The sequence below is a fragment of the Arabidopsis thaliana genome, chromosome 3, assembly GCF_000001735.4.
Source record: "Arabidopsis thaliana chromosome 3, partial sequence".
NCBI classification, from domain to species: Eukaryota; Viridiplantae; Streptophyta; class Magnoliopsida; order Brassicales; family Brassicaceae; genus Arabidopsis; species Arabidopsis thaliana.
Window position 1 is genome coordinate 13,622,913 of NC_003074.8, and position 19,299 is coordinate 13,642,211.

The 19,299-nt window shown below is 41.8% G+C and overlaps 5 pseudogenes across 5 annotated transcripts; all 5 read right to left on the reverse strand.

The window, feature by feature from the left end:
• Window positions 1–1,201: 1,201 nt before the first annotated feature.
• Window positions 1,202–6,001, reverse strand: AT3G33066 (annotated as a pseudogene; the record flags this gene model as incomplete). The annotated part of the gene is made up of 1 exon: window positions 1,202–6,001.
• A 2,579-nt stretch (window positions 6,002–8,580) lies between these two features.
• On the reverse strand, window positions 8,581–11,117 carry AT3G33072 (annotated as a pseudogene; the record flags this gene model as incomplete). The annotated part of the gene is made up of 1 exon: window positions 8,581–11,117.
• A 1,010-nt stretch (window positions 11,118–12,127) lies between these two features.
• Window positions 12,128–14,863, reverse strand: AT3G33071 (annotated as a pseudogene; the record flags this gene model as incomplete). Its single annotated transcript has 1 exon — window positions 12,128–14,863.
• Window positions 14,864–16,318: 1,455 nt separating this feature from the next.
• Window positions 16,319–16,922, reverse strand: AT3G33074 (annotated as a pseudogene; the record flags this gene model as incomplete). The annotated part of the gene is made up of 1 exon: window positions 16,319–16,922.
• A 225-nt stretch (window positions 16,923–17,147) lies between these two features.
• On the reverse strand, window positions 17,148–17,706 carry AT3G33075 (annotated as a pseudogene; the record flags this gene model as incomplete). Its single annotated transcript has 1 exon — window positions 17,148–17,706.
• Between the last annotated feature and the right edge of the window lie 1,593 nt (window positions 17,707–19,299).

Sequence of the window (19,299 nt, forward strand, 5' to 3'; positions counted from 1 at the left end):
TAACATTCATTAGTTCTGGAACGTGAATCAAGCAATGCATCATCAATGAACTCATTTGGCTAAGGTGAAGGTCAGGAGACAAAGATGGTCCCTCACAAAATAGGCTTAAGTACCAAGGGATCTCTCAAGAATGATTGAGCTTTAGTAGAATGCTTAAGGTAAGTCCCAAGTTATGCATATAGAGATAAGATCGCATCTACCCAGAGTATAACAATGAAGCTCTAATGGTAATCCCAACTCCAGTCCCAACTTAACTCTACCCTTTGCACTCATGAATCTTTCAAACTTTTTTTTTTCTTTTTCAAATCATTCTTTTCTTTTCTCTTAACTCTAAGAGAAGCTTTCTCAACACTCTGACACATCTAGCGGATTTGGATTTCTTTAACAACTAAGGTTCCTGTTTTTAATCTTTAAAACCAAAGGCTTTTAACCCTTCTTCTTTAGCTAACAAGAACCTCATTCTTTTCTTTAACATTCCCAAAACCTTTACTAGATTTTTTTTCTAACTTCTTTTAGCTTACTTCCCCTAGAATTCTTTCCCTTTCCTTATCAACAATGAATTCACCCTTTTCTTTTAAACACATCCCAACCCGTGATATAAGCGCCCACCTAGTCCTATCCAGTCCGAAAACGCGAACTAGAACTACATGAGACACTATCTCTGTCGTTACGAACCTAACACTTTCTACCAAGCTCAATTGAAATAAGACCTCACAAACACTCACAAGTGATATAGGGCTCGAAAGAAAGTTTAGGTTTTGGTTCGGGTTAACTGCTCTAATAAGGAGAGTCAGCTACTTGGACTAACAAGAGTGGTTAAAATGAGTAAGAAAATCCAAGTATTTTAGGGTATCCATGAGTTCAAATTCGATGCCAAGACATGATAATTCTAAATCAGATTCAAGTTCAAATTGATAGGGAATGGTATCAGATCCAAACAGTGTGGTCGAGTAGAGCAATCTAGGCATGGTGCAGTTTTACTTCAATTTCAATGACTACGCATCAGACAACTAACAACGAGGGCACTGAGCTTATCTGGTGAACCAAAATGCTTACAAGGCTATCTCATCATTATCCCCTATGCATATGCAACAATCCTAAACGAAACACTCTAGACTCGTTCCTAAATGCAATGCAACTACATGAGCACTCTATTTTTGTGAAATCATTTTCTGAAATTTTTCAATTTTTTTGTTTTTTCCTATGCCTTAGATGAATGCAGACTCAAGATTATATACAATGCAACACACATTGCCTGAGCCCTCCCCCAAACTTAAATCACACAGTCCACTGTGTGACCAAATTTGGAAGAGAGTACTCAGGACAAAACACATCACAGAAACAAAATAAAAACAAGAGATGGTATATTACAATGGTGGAGTGAGGTGCATACCTCAGTGGAAGAAGGAGCAGAGTTGGTCGTCAATAGCTGCCTGTGATTGCTCCCAGGCCATCGAAGAATCTCCCAGTTGTGTCTCAGCTTCCCCCTAGGGGTACTCGACCTCTGCTCCTTCGTCGCGGCCCGCACCGCTCTGATGATACTCGACCTCTCTTCTTCTGCTGCGGCCAGCACCGTGGTCGAGTGATTTACTGACATGGAGAAGTTTTGATTGCACCACTCGCTATACTCGATCACATCGTCATTCAGTCCCTGTAGGGTGTGGTCGAGTGATTTCATGGGGTGGAGAAACCAGAACAATGTCGAGTATCCTTGATTGCTCTTTGGTCGAGTGTATTGCTGTTCCCTCAAAGCCAGAATCTATTTCCGTCAGCTCTTCATACTTATCGCCTGAAAACACTAACAAGATGCATCAAAAACAACAAGAAAAATTAAAGATATGTACAAAGATAGGCATGGGACTTCCTCCCAAGTGAGCTTGTTTTAGGTCTCTAGCTTGACTCTTCATACTCATTAGGCGTTTATAGGCTCATCCAAAGGAACAGAAGTTCCTTCTGGAATAAACTGATCTATCATGTATTTCTTGAGCCGTTGTCCATTGACTGTGAAGTCTCCATTCTTTCCAGCTAGAGTGATAGCACCATAAGGTCGGACTGCAGTAACAGAGAAAGGACCAGACCATCTAGACTTGAGCTTGCCTGGAAAAAGCCTCAAGCGAGAGTTGAACAGCAACACTTGATCACCAACCTTAAAATCTCTTGAGACTATCTTCTTGTCATGGAAAGACTTGGTTCGCTCCTTGTAGATTTTGGAACTCTCATAAGCTTCTAAGCGAATCTCGTTGAGATCGTTCAGTTGGATCAATCGCTTCTCCTTGGCGGTTTTAATGCCAAAGTTCAGGAGTTTAACTGCCCACATGGCTTTATACTCGAGTTCAACAGGCAAATGACAGGATTTTCCATAGAGGAGGTTGAAAGGAGTCGTTCCAATAGGGGTCTTGAAGGCTGTTCTGTAAGCCCATAGTGCGTCATCGAGCTTAGTAGACCAATCTTTCCTTGTAATTCCCATTGTTTTCTCTAAAATTGCTTTTATCTCCCTGTTGGAGATTTCCACCTGCCCGCTCGTCTGTGGATGATAAGGAGTGGCTACCTTGTGCTTTACTCCATGCTTCTTCAAAAGGTTCTCAAAAACCTTGTTGATAAAATGTTTCCCTCCGTCACTGATCACAACTCTCGGGACTCCAAATCTAGGGAAGATAATTGTCTTGAACAGCTTTAGCACAACTCTAGCATCATTGGTGGGGCTGGCTATGGCTTCCACCCAATTGATACATAGTCTACTACGACCAGTATGTACTTGTTCCCGTAAGAAAAAGGAAACGGACCCATAAAATCAATTCCCCAAACGTCAAAGATCTCAACTTCTAAGATCGGATTCTGAGGCATCTCATTCCTTCTGCTGATGTTCCCTTTCCTTTGACATGAGTCACATTTCGAGATAAATTCCTGAGCATCCTTAAACATTGTCGTCCACCAAAAACCAGCTTGCAAGATTTTTGACACTGTCTTGAACGTTGCAAAGTGGCAACCATAGGCGGACCCATGGTAGTGCAGTAGGATGCCTTCGATTTCGTCTTCTGAAACGCATCTCCTGTAGATCTTATCCTTGCAGAGTGTGTAGAGATAAGGTTTGTCCCACTAGAAGTGGTTAATGTCCTTGAAGAACTTCTTCTTCTCATAGCTCGACAAATTCGGAGGCTCTTCACCACTAACCAAGTAGTTGACGTGATCAGCATACCACAAAAGCTTTTCTTCAATTGCACATACTTGATCGAGTGATTTCCGAATTTGAGCACTCTCGTTAAGTTGCTGAATTGCCATTAGCTGTTCTTCTGGCATGGAATCGTCAATAGGGACCTCGTCTTCAATTCTCATTCTAGTTAGATGATCAGCTACACCGTTTTAAATTCCCTACTTATCAATTATCTCCATATCAAACTCTTGGAGCAATAAGATCCATCTCAACAGCCTAGGTTTGGTATCCTTCTTCGCGTATATATGCCTCAGAGCAGCATGATCAGTGTAGACTGTCACCTTAGAGCCGACTAGGTAGCTTCTAAATTTTTCGAATGCAAATACCACAGCTAGCAGTTCCTTCTCTGTAGTGGCATACCTTACCTGTGCATCATCCATCGTTCTTCTCGCGTAGTATATCACATGCAACGTTTTATCAATCCTCTGGCCCAAAACTGCTCCTACTGCATAATCTGAAGCATCGCACATGATCTCGAATGGGAAGTCCCAGTTTGGAGCTTGGACTATTGGGGCCGTGACCAAAGCTTCCTTGATTAACTTAAAGGCTGTCAAACATTCTTCATCAAATGTAAACTCGGCTTCCTTGCACAGTAGTCTTGTGAGCGGTCTTGCCAACTTGGAGAAATCCTTGATGAATCTTTTGTAAAACCCTGCATGTCCAAGAAAACTCCTGATGTCCTTGACAGTCTTTGGTGGCTATAACTACATCATCACGTCAACCTTAGCCTTATCAACCTCTATCCCCTCCTCAGAAATTTCGTGCCCCAAAACGATGCCTTCTCTAACCATGAAATGGCATTTCTCCGAGTTCAGCACCAGGTTTGTCTCTGCACATCTTTTGAGTACCCTTCATAGGTTCAACAAACACGAGGAGAAGGAAGAGCCATACACAGAAAAATCATCCATGAATACCTCTACCATCTCCTATATCAAATCCGAGAAAATGGAAGTCAACCACCGCTGAAAAGTAGCAGGTGCATTACAGAGACCGAAAGGCATACGCTTGTAAGCAAAGGTCCCATAAGGACAAGTAAAAGTAGTTTTCTCTTGGTCATTTGGGTGAATAGGGATTTGAAAAAATCCGCTATAGCCATCCAACAAGCAATAGTAAGGATGGTTTGCTAATCTTTCTAGCATTTGATCAATGAAGGGCAATGGGAAATGGTCTTTTCTAGAGGCAGCATTTAACTTCCTATAGTCAATACACATCCTATGTCGAGTTATAGTCCTAGTGGGTATCAGTTCATCTTTAGCATTTTTAACAACTGTCATACCTCCCTTTTTAGGAACGCAGTGAACTGGAGATACCCAAGTGCTATCAGAGATAGGGTAAATAACCCCAGCATCTAATAGTTTAAGTATCTCCTTTTTCACAACCTCTTTCAAGTTTGGATTTAATCTCCTTTGAGGTTCAATGCTAGAGTAGGATTCATTTTCAAGATGGATTCTATGGGTGCACAAGGTGGGTGAAATCCCCTTAATATCATCTAACGAATATCCTATAGCTTTCCTATACTTCTTGAGCTCAGTTATCAGCAGGTTTACTTGATCAGCAGTTAGCTCATCATTCACTATGACAGGATAAGTAGAGTTTAGTCCAAGAAAAACGTACCTTAGCCCTTTTGGTAGCGGTTTCAAATCTACTTTGGGTGCCTTGAGTTCAGACCAGTCATCGGATACTAAGTTGGCTTCAGAGGAGGGGTTGTGGTCGAGTAGTTCGGTCGAGTACACTGAATGGACTGTTAGTCGAGTGATGTGGTCAAGTATATATTCCTTCCTTGCTCTTTCACCCAAATCTTCATATTCTCCTGGATTCTCAACTGCTTTGTGTTCATCTAACAGCTTCTGGTACCCTAGAGTCTCCAAATGTAAATCTCCTTCTTAGCTATCCTTTGTTAGAGCACTCTGTTGATGATCTGTTTCTCTTAGCTCTTCTAGCATTTCGTCAGCTAACATATCCATCTCTTCAATCCAGAAAACATTTCCTTCTATTGTAGGTTTCTTCATGGTGTTGGTGATATCGAAGGTCATCTTGAGATCTCTCCCGAGGTTAAGATCGATCTTTCCCTTCTTAACATCAATGATAGCTCCGACTGTAGCTAAAAATGTTCTTCCCAATATCAAAGGGTCTTTAGGTTCTTCATCCATTTCTAGAACCACAAAGTCTGTAGGTACTTCGACCACGCCTTTCATGACTGGTAAGTCTTCCAGGAGACCATGGGGAATTCTAACAGATCTGTCAGCCAGGACCAGGGATATTTGTTTGTGTGAAACCAGAGATATCATTCCTTAGTCTCGCAGTCCAGGAGTTTGAGAACAACTTAGCCAAGAAGGCTTTCTTGCAGTCATTCCTGGAGGTGATAGAGCCTTGAGGAAGCGATTTTTCCCACTGATGGGCTTTGTCTCCAAGAGAGAATGGAAACAATCTGAGCTTGAAGTCATCCTCACTAACTCCATTGATCTTTGTTAGGCTGCAGAGCCTATCAAACTCGTCCAGGTGATCGAGTGGATCCTCCATAGGGAGGCCGTGGAAGTTGTTGCTCTGAACCATGGCAATGAGACCGCTATTGATCTCAAAGTTGTTGTTCTGCACTGGTGGAGGCACGGATCCATTACGCTGATTGTGGTTGCGTGGTGCATCGCCTGCACCTATGTTGTTTGGTTGCACTTGCTCATCTACAACTGTAGCCATTGTGTCTGTTTCTGTCTGTGTTCTGAGTTGGCGTGCAATACGGTCGATATTATCGTTGAACAGGAGATTCTGATTTCCTCGTGACCGTGTTTGCATACAACGAGTACCAACTGATGAAGCTAGTGATAGAAATCCTCAAGCAACAGGTTTAACAACAAATCAATTCACTCCCGTGATAGAAATCCTCAAGCAAAGCTAGCCCAGACTAATTCCCATTAACGGAATTTAACTATGCAGGCAATAAGAACAGACTGATAAAGTCAATAAACGCTCTAAACGGCCAATCCCTTGGGATAGAGACGCATATCTCAGGAACTAGTGGATCAAGCATTCCATCGAACACCTTCTAGGTGCGGGAATGCTTGAGATCGAATTCCAGTTGATCAGAAAGAAATAAGCAGTAAACGCAACTAGTCCTGAAGGGATTCAATCAATTCTAAAACTTAACCATTATACAGACTACGAATTCCACAACTACTCTATCCCATCCCTAAGAATTCTAAGTCACTACTCAGACAACATGCTCAAAGACATAAACGCAGATAAATGATAATATTGCATAAGTAAAGAGATAAAGAGTAGAGAAACAAGATGACAGATGAAATCAAATGCGGAATCTGAATAACTTGGAAAAATCTCGAATTACTGGTTGCAGAAGCAAAAGCGGCGCAGCAGAGTAAAACAGAAAATAAAACTGAAGCAAAAACTCAATGTCGACTAGATGTCTCAGGACAGAACCCTAAGACATCTATTTATACAAAACGAAATAAAATGATAGTAGACAGGCCAATAACCTAATCCCCGGCCCATAGAATGATAATGGGCCGAGATGGGCTTCGTGATCCGATGGAGGTCCAGGCCGCTTCCAAACACTTTGTTTTCTCCTCTTCTCTTCCTTGTGCTCAGCTTGTCTGGTTGAGTGCGGATTTGAGTAGACTGTGAAGACGTGATCGAGTGTCCGGTCGAGTGATGGTGATGGTGGTGAGTGATGATACTCGACCAGGGGGTCGAGTAACTTGGTAGAGTGAATGGCCGAGTGTGGTCAGGTGGTGTGGCGAAGTGATACTCGACCAGGGGGTTGAGTGGCATCATCGAGTGGCCTGAGCTGAGGATACTCGACCAGGGGGTCGAGTAGATGGGAAGAATGGCTCCAAAGTTACTCGACTTGGGGTCGAGTATGGTGCTGGATGCACAGGACCTGGTGGTCGAGTATGTCTTCTAGGTCTGGCTCGTTTCTTCCAATTTGCTCGCAAACAGCTCCAAATCACCTGAAAACAAATCAGAAATGCAATATGTATGCAAAGCTATCCTAATCATGCAAAGTATGCAAGAATGATGAGAAATGATATAAAACAGTGATGAATGATACAAAACTGGACTCAAAACGATGATGAATGGACACTGAAAACATGCAAATTATAGACATATAACTCCCCTAAACTTAGTCTTTGCTTCCCCTCAAGCAAACAATTAAGAACAAGCTGGTGGTGAGGTTTGAAAGCGGGGACTTATAGCCAAAGCACCTGATAAACCATATGAAATCAATGTCCAAATTGATAGTTCTAAGCTGCAATATGATCGAATTCTACTCAAAAACGTTAGCCATGCCTTGTTATTAATCAATCTGACTCATATGCTCGACCTACACATGCTTTCAAATCTACCAATCCCTTTAACATTCATTAGTTCTGGAACGTGAATCAAGCAATGCATCATCAATGAACTCATTTGGCTAAGGTAAAAGGTCAAGAGACAAAGATTGTCCCTTACAGAATAGGCTTCAGTAACAGGGGATCTCTCAAAAAATGATTAAGCTTTAGTAGATTGCTAAAGGTAAGTCCCAAGCTATGCATATAGAGATAAGATCCCATCTACCCAGAGTATATCAAATGAAGCTCTAATGGTAATCCCATCTCCAATCCCAATATAAAAACCTAACTCTACCCTTTGCATTCATGAATCCTTTATGCCCTTTTTCTAATCATTCTTTTCTTTTCTCTTAACTCTAGGAGAAGATTTCTCAACACTTTGATACATCTAGCGGATTTGGATCTCTTTAACAACTAAGGTTCCTGTTTTTAGCATTTTAAAACCGAGGGCTTTTGCCCATCTTCAATAGCTAACAAGAACTCTTTCTTTTCTTTACAAATCCCAAAACCTTTACTAGATTTTTTCTGCTTCTTTAGCTTACCTTACCTAGAGTCTTTTACCTTTTCTCATCAGAAAATCCAAGTATTTTAGGGTATCCATGAGTTCAAATTTGATGCAAACATGACAATTAAAGATCAGATTCAGGTTCATATTGATAGGGAATGGTATCAGATCATGACAGTGTGGTCGACTAGAGCAATCTAGGCATGGTTCAGTTTTATTTCTAATTCATTGACTACGCAACAGACAACTAGCAAAGAGGGCACTAAGTTTATCCGGTGAACCAAAATGCTTACAAGGCTATCTCATCATTATCCCCTATGCATATGCAAAAATCCTAAATGAAACACTCTAGACTCGATCCTAAATGTAATGCAACTACATAAACATTCTTTTTTTTGTGAAATCATTTCTGAAATTTTTCAAAATTTTTTTGGTTTTTCTATGCCTTAGATGTATGCGGACTAAAAAATATACACAATGCAATACACACTTCCTGAGCCCTCCCCAAAACTTAAATCACACAGTCCACTGTGTGGATAAACTTGGAAGAGAGTACCCAGGACAAATCCATTCACAGAAACAAAATAAAGAACAAATCACAAGAGATGATATAATACAATGGTGAAGTGAGGCGCTTACCTCAGTCGAAGAATGAACGAAGTCGGTCGTCAATGGCTGCTTGTGATTGCTCCCTGGCCATAGACGAACCGCCCTGTTCCGTATCAGCTCCAGTAGGTGGGTACTCGACCTCCTCAGCTCTGTGGCGGCCATCACCGCTCTGAGGATACTCGACCTCTCTTCTTCATGTAAACTACGAGAATGCAGAAGTCGTCTACCCTTGTTGTTAGATTGAGTGAGTGTGGTCCTCCTCTTCCTCCCAGATTCATGAGGCTCGAATGATGAATGCCTCGCAGGGACATGCAGAATCTCCTGCTCTCTAGGCTCAGGTTTGCGCCGAATTGGCTCGGGCGCGTCATATCTCCTCGAAGGCATGTCCTGAGGGAGCTGTCCCTGTGGAATAGCTGTAGTGGAAGTGGAGCAGCTGATCTTATCCTTCAGAAACTTGATAGCCCTGAGGCACTTGGCGAGAAACTTATCCTGTTTCTTGCACCACTTCTGCAGCTTGATGTTATTCCTGTGAGCTTCGCTCAAACTCTTGCTTTCCCTCGCTGGAAGTATATGCTCACTGAAATGATACATGCTCGTGTCAAACTCCGCCTAATCTATGTCATCTGTCTCATCAACATCTTCTGTTATAGCTCCTTCGGTGTGACTAATCTCCTCAGTTGGCAGACTGCCCTCGAAATAAAGATCTTCAAGCGCAGGCTTGAAGTCAATGTTCCTGCCCTCAAGAATCCTAGTAGCATCAATGTAGGGGAGAAGAATGTTGGCGATTCTAATCGATGAATGCTCGAACCTGTAGCGGTGAAAGTCGCTAGCCATGTCAAACTCCAAGAACTCACATCGGCGCAAGTGATCCAAGTCCATCATTCTCGGTGCTAACCCTGGTTCCTTAAGCGGTACTCCACAAGCTTCCAGAATTGGCGTCACAACGCCATCCATGCATAGTGCTCCTGTCACCTTATTCTTGTCGTTCGTCAACGCCCACTTCCTATATCCACACAGGTGGATCAACAGAGGCATGACTAGTGGTGCGTTGTTGAGATCGCCTCTCAAGACATTCTTTCCCTTTGTACAGCAGAGAATCCCTGTAAGCGCGGAATCTATCATCTCCATGTCCGTGTTAGACACGGTGCATGTAGACTCCCTAGAGTAAAAAACGTTGGCAACCGAGCGGTGAAAGTAGCGGATCACAGGACTCCGGATTTGGTTGCTTTTGGACCGCGCCAAGTTTAGCGGTAAATTATTCCCAATAGTAGCCCACAAATCCTTAAGCTCTTCCCTGTCAAACCTGGTTTTGGTTCCCTTTCCACTAGGGAAACAAAACAGTTCTTCCAACTTCTTGATCGAAAGCTGATACCACTGTTCATCCATTGAGAACGTCAAGAACCCTAACCCTAAACCCTAAACCCTAAACCCTAAACCCTAAACCCTAAACCCTAAACCCTAAACCCTAAACCCTAAACCCTAAACCCTAAACCCTAAACCCTAAACCCTAAACCCTAAACCCTAAACCCTAAACCCTAAACCCTAAACCCTAAACCCTAAACCCTAAACCCTAAACCCTAAACCCTAAACCCTAAACCCTAAACCCTAAACCCTAAACCTTAAACCCTAAACCCTAAACCCTAAACCCTAAACCCTAAACCCTAAACCCTAAACCCTAAACCCTAAACCCTAAACCCTAAACTCAATGTATGTGAGTCCCTCATACATCTCCACTTGCAGTGTGGAAAGAAACTCGATTGTCTCCTCCTTATAGGAAGCGTAAGAGTAAGACATGAGTGTTTCCAGATGCCACTTCTCGAACAGATGCTGCACGTCCTCCAGTAACCCCAGCTGGGCTAAAGTCTCATAGTAGGGATACCTCGTTCCCCATAAATCATTCATCTCAAAGAATCTGATATACTCCTCCACTGTAACCTATTCGGGTTTGTTCAGTAGCTTCGTCTTCTTGCACCATGACTTTGGCTCATACTCAGTTTTGATGTCCTCATCAATCAGCTCATATCTACTGGGCATCGCTCTCTTCCCTCTGGTGATTTCTGCTCTTCTCTGATTACGTCGAGCAGAGGAGCGTTGAAATTCATCCCTGAAGCTCTCGTAAACATGTTCCTCTCTCTCCGGTCTAGAGGACCAGGACTCAGCTTCATCCACATTATAATCAGGATCCATAGAGGATTCTCGACTGTAGTTACTCATGATCAAACCTGTAAACAATTGAAACTCAAAGATAAACGTTAATAAGTTAGTCTCAACAAAACCAAAAACACAAACCAACACAGTAAACCGGTCGAGTGATGTAATCGAGTAAACCTTCGTTTAATTTTTTTTTTTTTTTCTTTTCTTTCGGTTGATCAAGTGATTTCGTACGACCGAGTGAAGTTCGTTTCGTGGTAAGAGTGATGCGTAGGTCGAGTGGTGAGCTTGAAGAGGAGGAGATATGGTGATGCGGTTTGAAAGAGGTTAAGTGAAAATGGAGGAGCGGTGATTCGAGTGATTGTGGTGGTTGAGAGGCGAGGTGAGCTGAATGATTCCTCGGTTGCGAATGTGAGAAGAGAAGACGCGATCGAGTGAAGAGGCGATGAAGAAGTTTATTATGAGGGATCGAGTGAAGTGGAGCTCACGGAAGAAGAGAAGATGGTGGTGGCTTTGGTGAAGAGGTGAGTTGCCGCAATCGAGTGGTTGTGAGCTTGGAGGTCGAGTGATTAAAACGAACACTTGAAGACTTGAATTGCAATGAGCGACGATGGGAGATGAGAGAGTTGCGAAAAGTTTGGTGTGTGGAGAAAGATGTTGAGGTCGAGTATATGAAGAGGATGGTGAGGAGGTCGAGTGGATGAGAGTATGAGAGTTGGGTTGTTGGTTGTAATGAATGAGGAGGGATGGGGTCGAGTTAATAGGTGTGGAGGAGATAACGAGGTCGAGTAAGTGATAGGTGTGGGATGGGGATGGCGTCGAGGTTGAGTGGAGATAGGATAAGGTGAGGGGGTCGAGTGGTTGTGAGAAGAAAGAGTTGGATTTCTTGTCTGTTGGTTAGGAGCGTGGGAGACATAGGGTGCAGCAGTGGGTCCCTCGTCTGTCTCCTTATTCTAAATTATTATTCTTTCTTCACTAGGAAAGTCTCAGGAAATCCAACAATCTTCTGTAAACTTAATAAACTTCCTGTAAGAACTTGTAGCTTCTGTTGGTCGAGTGAAATGATGATTTAAAAGTTTTAGATTTTAAACACTCAACCAATGTACTCGGTCCCTAGGCCGTCTGTAGAGTAAAAGTTTTGAATTTTTACTCTAGCTTTACGTTATTCCTCTGTTCCTGAGAACCACAAACACAACTAAAATAAATCAAAAATAACAAGAAAGTAAAAATTATTTACAAGGATAATCATGGGACTTCCTCCCAAGTGAGTTTGTTTAAAGTCTCTAGCTTGACTCCTCACACTTATCAAGAAGAAAATGAATGATAGAGAGGGTCTGCATAGTCCTCTCTAATATCATCATCATACTCAGCGTCCTCCCTGGAGAGGTCTACAGCAGAATACTCAATTCCCCTCTCTTCAAAATATGCTTCTTTCTCTTTTGGAGGGTTATCTATCTCTTCAGACCATCTTGAAGTGAACTTCTTTATAGGGATAGTGTCAATCCCGCCTTTAGGTTGAGCTTCCTTCTGCAACTGATTCTGCTTACTTCTAAGTTCCTCAACAGTGTGGGCTTGCTTCTCTATAGTTTCATCTTGCTTCTCAGACCTCTTTTTAAGTTCCTTTACTCTTTTAGTCTCATATCCTTCTCCTGAGATCGCTCTATCATTTCCAAAGGTTTTTCCATCTTCTGTTGACCCTTGTGGAGTTTTGTTGATGTCAAACTGCAACTTGATGTGCTTTCCAAGGTTGAGACTTATTTTCCCTTCCCTGACATCTATCACTGCTCCCACTGAAGCTAAGAAGGATCTTCCCAGGATTAAGGACCCTTATGCTCTACTTCCATATCCAGCACCACGAAGTCTGTAGGCACTTCTACTCCATTAATCATGACTGGTAGATCTTTCAGCATGTCGTAGGGTTTTCTTAAAGACCTATCCGCAAGGATCAAAGTCAGGTCACAAGGTTTATACTGAATAAACTCTAACCTTCTTGCCACAGAGAGTGGCATTAAGCTGACAGAGGCTCCGAGATCGCACAGACAATCGCTGAAAGCTAATTACCCAATGGAACATGGTAGAGTGAAAGATCCAGGATCTTCTAACTTTTCTTGAACAATCCTCTTATCAACAGCTCGAGATGGAGTGGCATCACTTTCATCATCTGAATTGTGATACATCTTGATCTTTTCCAGTATCAAATTTCTCACATCTTTGTGAGGATCGGGAATCAGGTTGAGAATTTCCATCAGTGGCATCACTTCTTCAATCTTGTCTACCTGCTTCGCTGCAACAGACTTGTATCTCTCCATCCACGCTTTCTTGAATGTCCACGGAAAAGCACGTGAGGGTAATGAAGTATGTTTGAATCGTTTTACCATTCTCTCGATTATGGCGGACTTCTCTTCTGAGGTGGATTGAATGAGATGGCGAGAACAAGAAGAATGGTTGAATTCAAGAACAGAGACTTCAATCTGAGTGGAAGCCTTCCTTTCTTGAACATCACTGTCCCTAGTGATTAAGTCAGGGACATGTCGAGTTGGCAGCTCTCGATCATGGCAGTTAGTGATGGCGTGAGCAGTTGCATACTCCTTTGAATTCTGTATTGACTTCCTTGGAAGTCCTGTGACTTTAGGTGCAGAGGTAGATGCTGATTGTCCTTCTAAATATCTGACTTTGGTATTCAATGCCTCCACTTTGGCATTCAGGTCATTGTAGTTGTAGTCCAGCTTATGGTGCAATTCAAATAATTTCTTAGCAATTTCCATGGAGCTAGATGCTTGTCCCTGTAGCAGCTGTTGTACCATCTGTTTCATTTCAGCATCAGGAGCAGCAGGATCTTGGTTTTGCTGAGGTGCAAACCCAGGTGGTGGTTGCGGCTGGTAGTTCCCCTGAAATTGCTGCTTAGGAACAAAACCTTGATTGTAAGGAACAAAAGGTTTGTTCTGATCTTGTTGTTGCTGTGGAGGATACACTTGATCTTGAGGATTAACAACGTTGGTGCTGCGGTAGGAGAGGTTGGGGTTGTTGGTTTTGAAGTTGTTATACCCTTTGTAGCCGCTCTGGTTGTTGTTGATGTAGCTGACTTCTTCCAACTGGTTACCCTCCCCACCTTGGACTTGATACTTCTCGTCATCAACAAGGAAGTGCACATGCTTCTGCTGGCTAAGAAGAATCATGTCCAGCTTGTCATTCAGTGCTTTGATCTCCTTCCTTTGTTTGTCATCAGATTCAGTTGTGCCTCTGACGGTCCTATCACAGTCCTCGTTGTAATTACCATCTGATTGAGCAAGGTTCTCAACAATTTCCCAGCCTTCTTCAACATCTTTGTTCTGGAAGTTCCCATTGCTGGCGGTTTCCAGAAGGATTCTCATGCGTGGCAAAACGCCTCTATAAAGAGTGCTGAGCAGAGAGGCTTTAGTGAAGCCATGATGAGGGCATTGGGTTGTATAACCCTTAAAACGCTCCCATTCTTCACAGAAGCTTTCACCAGCCTTCTGTAAAAAGCCAGAGATCTCATTTCTGAGTCTTGCAGTTCTGGCGTTGGAGACGAACTTTGATAGAAAAGCCTTCTTGCAATCATCCCAGGTGGTGATTGAGTCATGGGACAGATTCTACTCCCAAATGTGAGCTTTGTCGCCCAAGGAGAATGGAAACAAACGGAGCTTGAATCCGTCTTCACTGACACCATTGATTTTTGTTAGGTTGCAGAGCCTATCGAATTCATTAAGGTGGTCGAGTGGATCCTCAATTGGCAGACCATGGAATTTGTTCCCCTGAATCATCGAGATGAGACCGCTCTTAATCTCGAAGTTGTTGTTCTAGATAGCAGGAGGTGCAATTCCTTTCCGCTAACGGTGATCACGTGGTGCGTTTCCAGCACCAATGTTGGCAGGGCCTTTTTGATGATTCTGTTCGTCAGCCATTTCGAGTGGTTGTTGTGGTATTAGGTTGACTGTGTTTCTCTTTTCTCTGAGTTCGCGAGCTATGCGGTCGATGTTGTCGTTGAAAAGGAGGTTCGGATTGCCTGTTGATCGAGTTTGCATACAGCAGAGGTGTACCTAGAACAAGAAGACAACAAGAAAAATACACAGTTAGCAACCGAATTGAAAATTGAAAAAGAACTTGATCTAAGCAAGTCTGAAATCTCAAATGTAACAAAAAAACACCCAATTGGCAACGGCGTCAAATTGATAATAGATTTTTTAGTCAGTTATCTTAAAACACGAATCATGTCGTTGTAGTATTTTAGTGGCTTGCTAGAACACTGCTAGAACACCAATCATACAGCAGAGGTGTACCTAGAACAAGAAGACAACAAGAAAAACACACAGTTAGCAACCAAATTGAAAATTGAAAAAGAACTTGATCTAAGCAAGTCTGAAATCTCAAATGTAACAAACAAACACCCAATTGGCAACAGGGACAAATTGATAATAGGTTTTTTAGTCAATTATCTTAAAACACCAATCATGTCGTTGTAATATTTTAGGTTGTCAATCCAAATGAGTTTGATGCTAACAATAAGGATGACTTGATGGCATGTGTATGATTGGTGTTCTAGCAGTGTTCTAGCAAGCCACTAAGTCACTAAGTCACTAAGTCAAGCCAAGTAATAACAGGTTTTGGTGTGTTCTAGCAGTCCTAAGTGAACATGCAGAAAACAGAAAATCAAGCAGAAACAATAAAACACTTGACCAACACAGCTCGTTGCAGAGCACTGGGTGTGGTCGAGTGACAGTTCGAGTAACAGACAGAAAATGTAACAGGGATACTCGATTGCACAGTCTGTTGCCGGACAACTGGGGGGTCAAGTAACAGGTCGAGTAACAGTAAAGAATTGCAGAAACTAAGCAACAGATGAAAAGATGCAGTAAACAACAGTAGAGTAAACAATAAAATCAATCAGATAAAGAATTCCCGAGGATGGGGTAATTGAGTAGTTTCGTTTCCTCAATTTACAGGTGATTGACATGCTCAATAAATTATCCCTAGACAACAAGTTCATTAACCAAATCTAAGTGCCACCGCAATAGAGACCCTCAACTTAACCTAGTCCCAGACTCAATCACCATTGACGAGAGCTAACCTTATAGGCATTACGAATCAACAAGTTAAAGCCAAAACACTCCCTGCAACCAATACCTTGGTACTGAGCCACGAATCTCTGGAATTAGTGGTTCAGACATTTCATCGAACACCTTTTGGGCGCGGAAATGTCTGGGCTCAAATTCCAGTTGATCAAAAAGCAATAGGGATTAAGAACAACTAATCCAGAAGGGATCTATCAATCAATACTCAACCACCTAGCATACTGAGAATTCTACACTACTCTAACCCATCCTCAGAAACCTATTCACTACTCAGACATCATTGAAGAGAACATAAACGTTGAACAGGATGAAAACATGATAACAACAGTGTAATAGCAAAACAATAACAGGATGAACAACAATAAACAAAATCAAGAACAAATACTGAATACTGAATAGATAAAGAGAAATCCAGATTACAAAAGGTCTAGAACACAATGTCTGCGAAATAAAACTAGATAAAAACCTCTTCTCGAAAATGTAAAGTACATGCTACTTATAGCAAAATATTCGAAAACCCTAATACTCAAAACGATGCAGTATTGGGACATATTAAGAACTATACTCAACCCAGATGGTCGAGTGAGAGGTCGAGTGATATGCTAGAGTCTTCTTTTCTTCCTTGTGCTCGAGTGTCTAGTTGAGTGCGGAATGAAGAAGACTCTAAAGCTTGCCATAGAGTATGTAGTCGAGTGGTGGTGGTGAAGACACTCAACCTGGGGGTTGAATGATGTGATCGAGTGACTGGTCAGGTGGTGGAGGTGAATACACTCGACCAGGTGGTCGAGTGAGGTGATCGAGTATCTCTCGTGGTGGTACTCGGCCAGAGGGTCGAGTGATGAGATGAAATTGTGAACTCCCCTACTCGACCAGGGGGTCGAGTGGTCTGTTGAGGTCTTGAAGCTTCTACTCGACCTCGGGGTCGAGTGGTTTGACATGATCAGGTCCGCTTCTTCCAGTTAGCTCGTCAACAGCTCTAAATCACCTGAAATCAACACAAATATGCAACATGCATGCAAACCTATCCTAAACATGCAAAGTGATGACAAATGATGAGAATGGTATAAAACACTGATGATAAGGTGCTAAAGTGATGACAAATGGTATGCTCAAACTTGCAAAATACACACTTATCAACATGATAGCAACAAAGTAATAGCAGGATGATAATAGGATGAACAACTTGGTAAACCAAATCAAAAGCAAATACTGAATACTGAATAGATTAAGAGAAATCCGGATTACAAAAACGTCAAGAACACAGTGTCTGCGGAAAATAAAACTTAGGTAAACGAAAATGTAAAATACATGGTACTGATAGCGAAATATTATGAAACCCTAATACTCAAAACGACACAATATTGGGACGGATTAAGAACGGTACTCGACCCAGGTTGTCGAGTAATTTGTCGAGTGATAAGCTGGAGTCTTCTTCTCTTCCTTGTGCTTGAGTGTTGGTTGAGTACGGAATGGAGAAGACTCTAAAGCTGGAAGTCGAGTAAGAAGTCGAGTGATTGAGATGGTGGTACTCGGCTTGGTGTTAAAGTGATCGTAGAGTGTGTGATGATGGTGGGACTCGGTCGTGTAATCGAGTGAGTGATCGAGTGATTGTGATGGGGATGCTCGACCAGGGGGTCGAGTGGTGTGATCGAGTGATTGTCAGGTGGTGTGTTGAAGTCGTTAAGCCATGTACTCGACTAGGTAGGTCGAGTGGTTTGATATGATCAGGTCCGCTTCTTCCAATTAACTCGCCAATAGCTCCAAATATCCTGAAAGCAACACAAATATGCAACATGCATGCAAAACTATCCTAAACATGCAAAGTGATGACAAATGATGAGAAATAATATAAAAAAATGGTAATATGATGCAATAGTGATAACAAATGGATGCTCAAAACATGTAAAATGCACACTTATCAAGTAGAAGAGCTAGAACCGCAACCGGATTTTGAAAACCCAAGTAGTGTTTCCTTGTTAGAAGATACAAAGCCCAAGACTCATACGGACTTCGGTTACACCATTAAAGCTTTGAGAAGCAAGAAGAAGTTTGGTTTGTGTTTTTCAGTCAAATATGACCAGATGTCATTTGTATGATTGAGTATAAGAACTCAAACCACAGCCGGATCTTGAAAGCCCAAATAGTGTTTCCTTGATAGAAGATACAAAGCCAAATTCTCATACGAACGTCGGCTACACCATCAATGCTTTGAGAAGCAAGAAGAAGCTTGGTTAGTGTTTTGGAGTCAAATATGACTTTATGTCATGTGTATGTTTAAGTATTAGAACTTAAACTACAAACGGATCCCAAAAGCAAAATTAGTTTTTCCATGCTAGAAGATACAAAGCAAAATATTCATACTGACTTCGACATCACCATTAAAGCCTTAGGGAGCATGAAGAAGCTTGGTTGGTGTTTTGAAGTCAAATATGACTTGATGGCATGTGTATGATTGAGTATAGGAACTCAACCACAACCGGATCTTGAAAGCCCAAGTAGTGTTTCCTTTTTAGAAGGTACAAAGACAAAGACTCATACGGACTTTGGGTACACCATCAAAACTTTGAGAAGCAAGAAGAAGCTTGGTTAATGTTTTGGAATCAAATATGACTTGATGTCATGTGTATGATGGAGTATAAGGACGAGAATTGCAACCGGATCTTAAAAGCCTAAGTAGTGTTTCCTTGTTAGAAGATACAAAGCCAATGAATCATACGGACTTTCGCTACACCATCAAAGCTTTGTGAAGCAAGAAGAAGCTTAGTTAGTATTTTAGAGTCAAATATGACTTGATGTCATGTGTATGATTGAGTATACGAACTAGAACCTTAACTGGATCTTAAAACCCAAAGTAGTGTTTCCTTGTTAGAAGATACAAAGCAAAAGACGCATGTGGACTTTGGTAACACTATTAAAGCATTGAGAATCAAGAAGAAGCTTGGTTAGTATTTTGGTGTCAAATATGACTAGATTTCATGTGTATGATTTGAGTATAAGAACTAGAACTGCAACCCGATCTTTAAAGCCTAAGTAGTGTTTCCTTGTTAGAAGATACAAAGCCAAAGACTCATACGGACTTCAGCTACACCAACAAAGTTTCGAGAAGCAAGAAGAAGCTTGGTTAGTGTTTTGGAGTCAAATATGACTTGATGTCATGTGTATGATTGGGTATAAGAATTATAACCGCAACCGGATCTTAAAACCTAAGTAGTATTTATTTTTTAGAAGATACAAAGCCAAACATTCATACGGGCTTTGGTTACACCATTAAAGCTTTGAGAAGCAAGAAGAAGCTTGATTATTGTTTTAGAGTCAAATATGCCTAGATGGCATGTGTATGATTGAGTACAAGAACTCGAACCACAACTGGATCTTGAAAGCCAAAGTAGT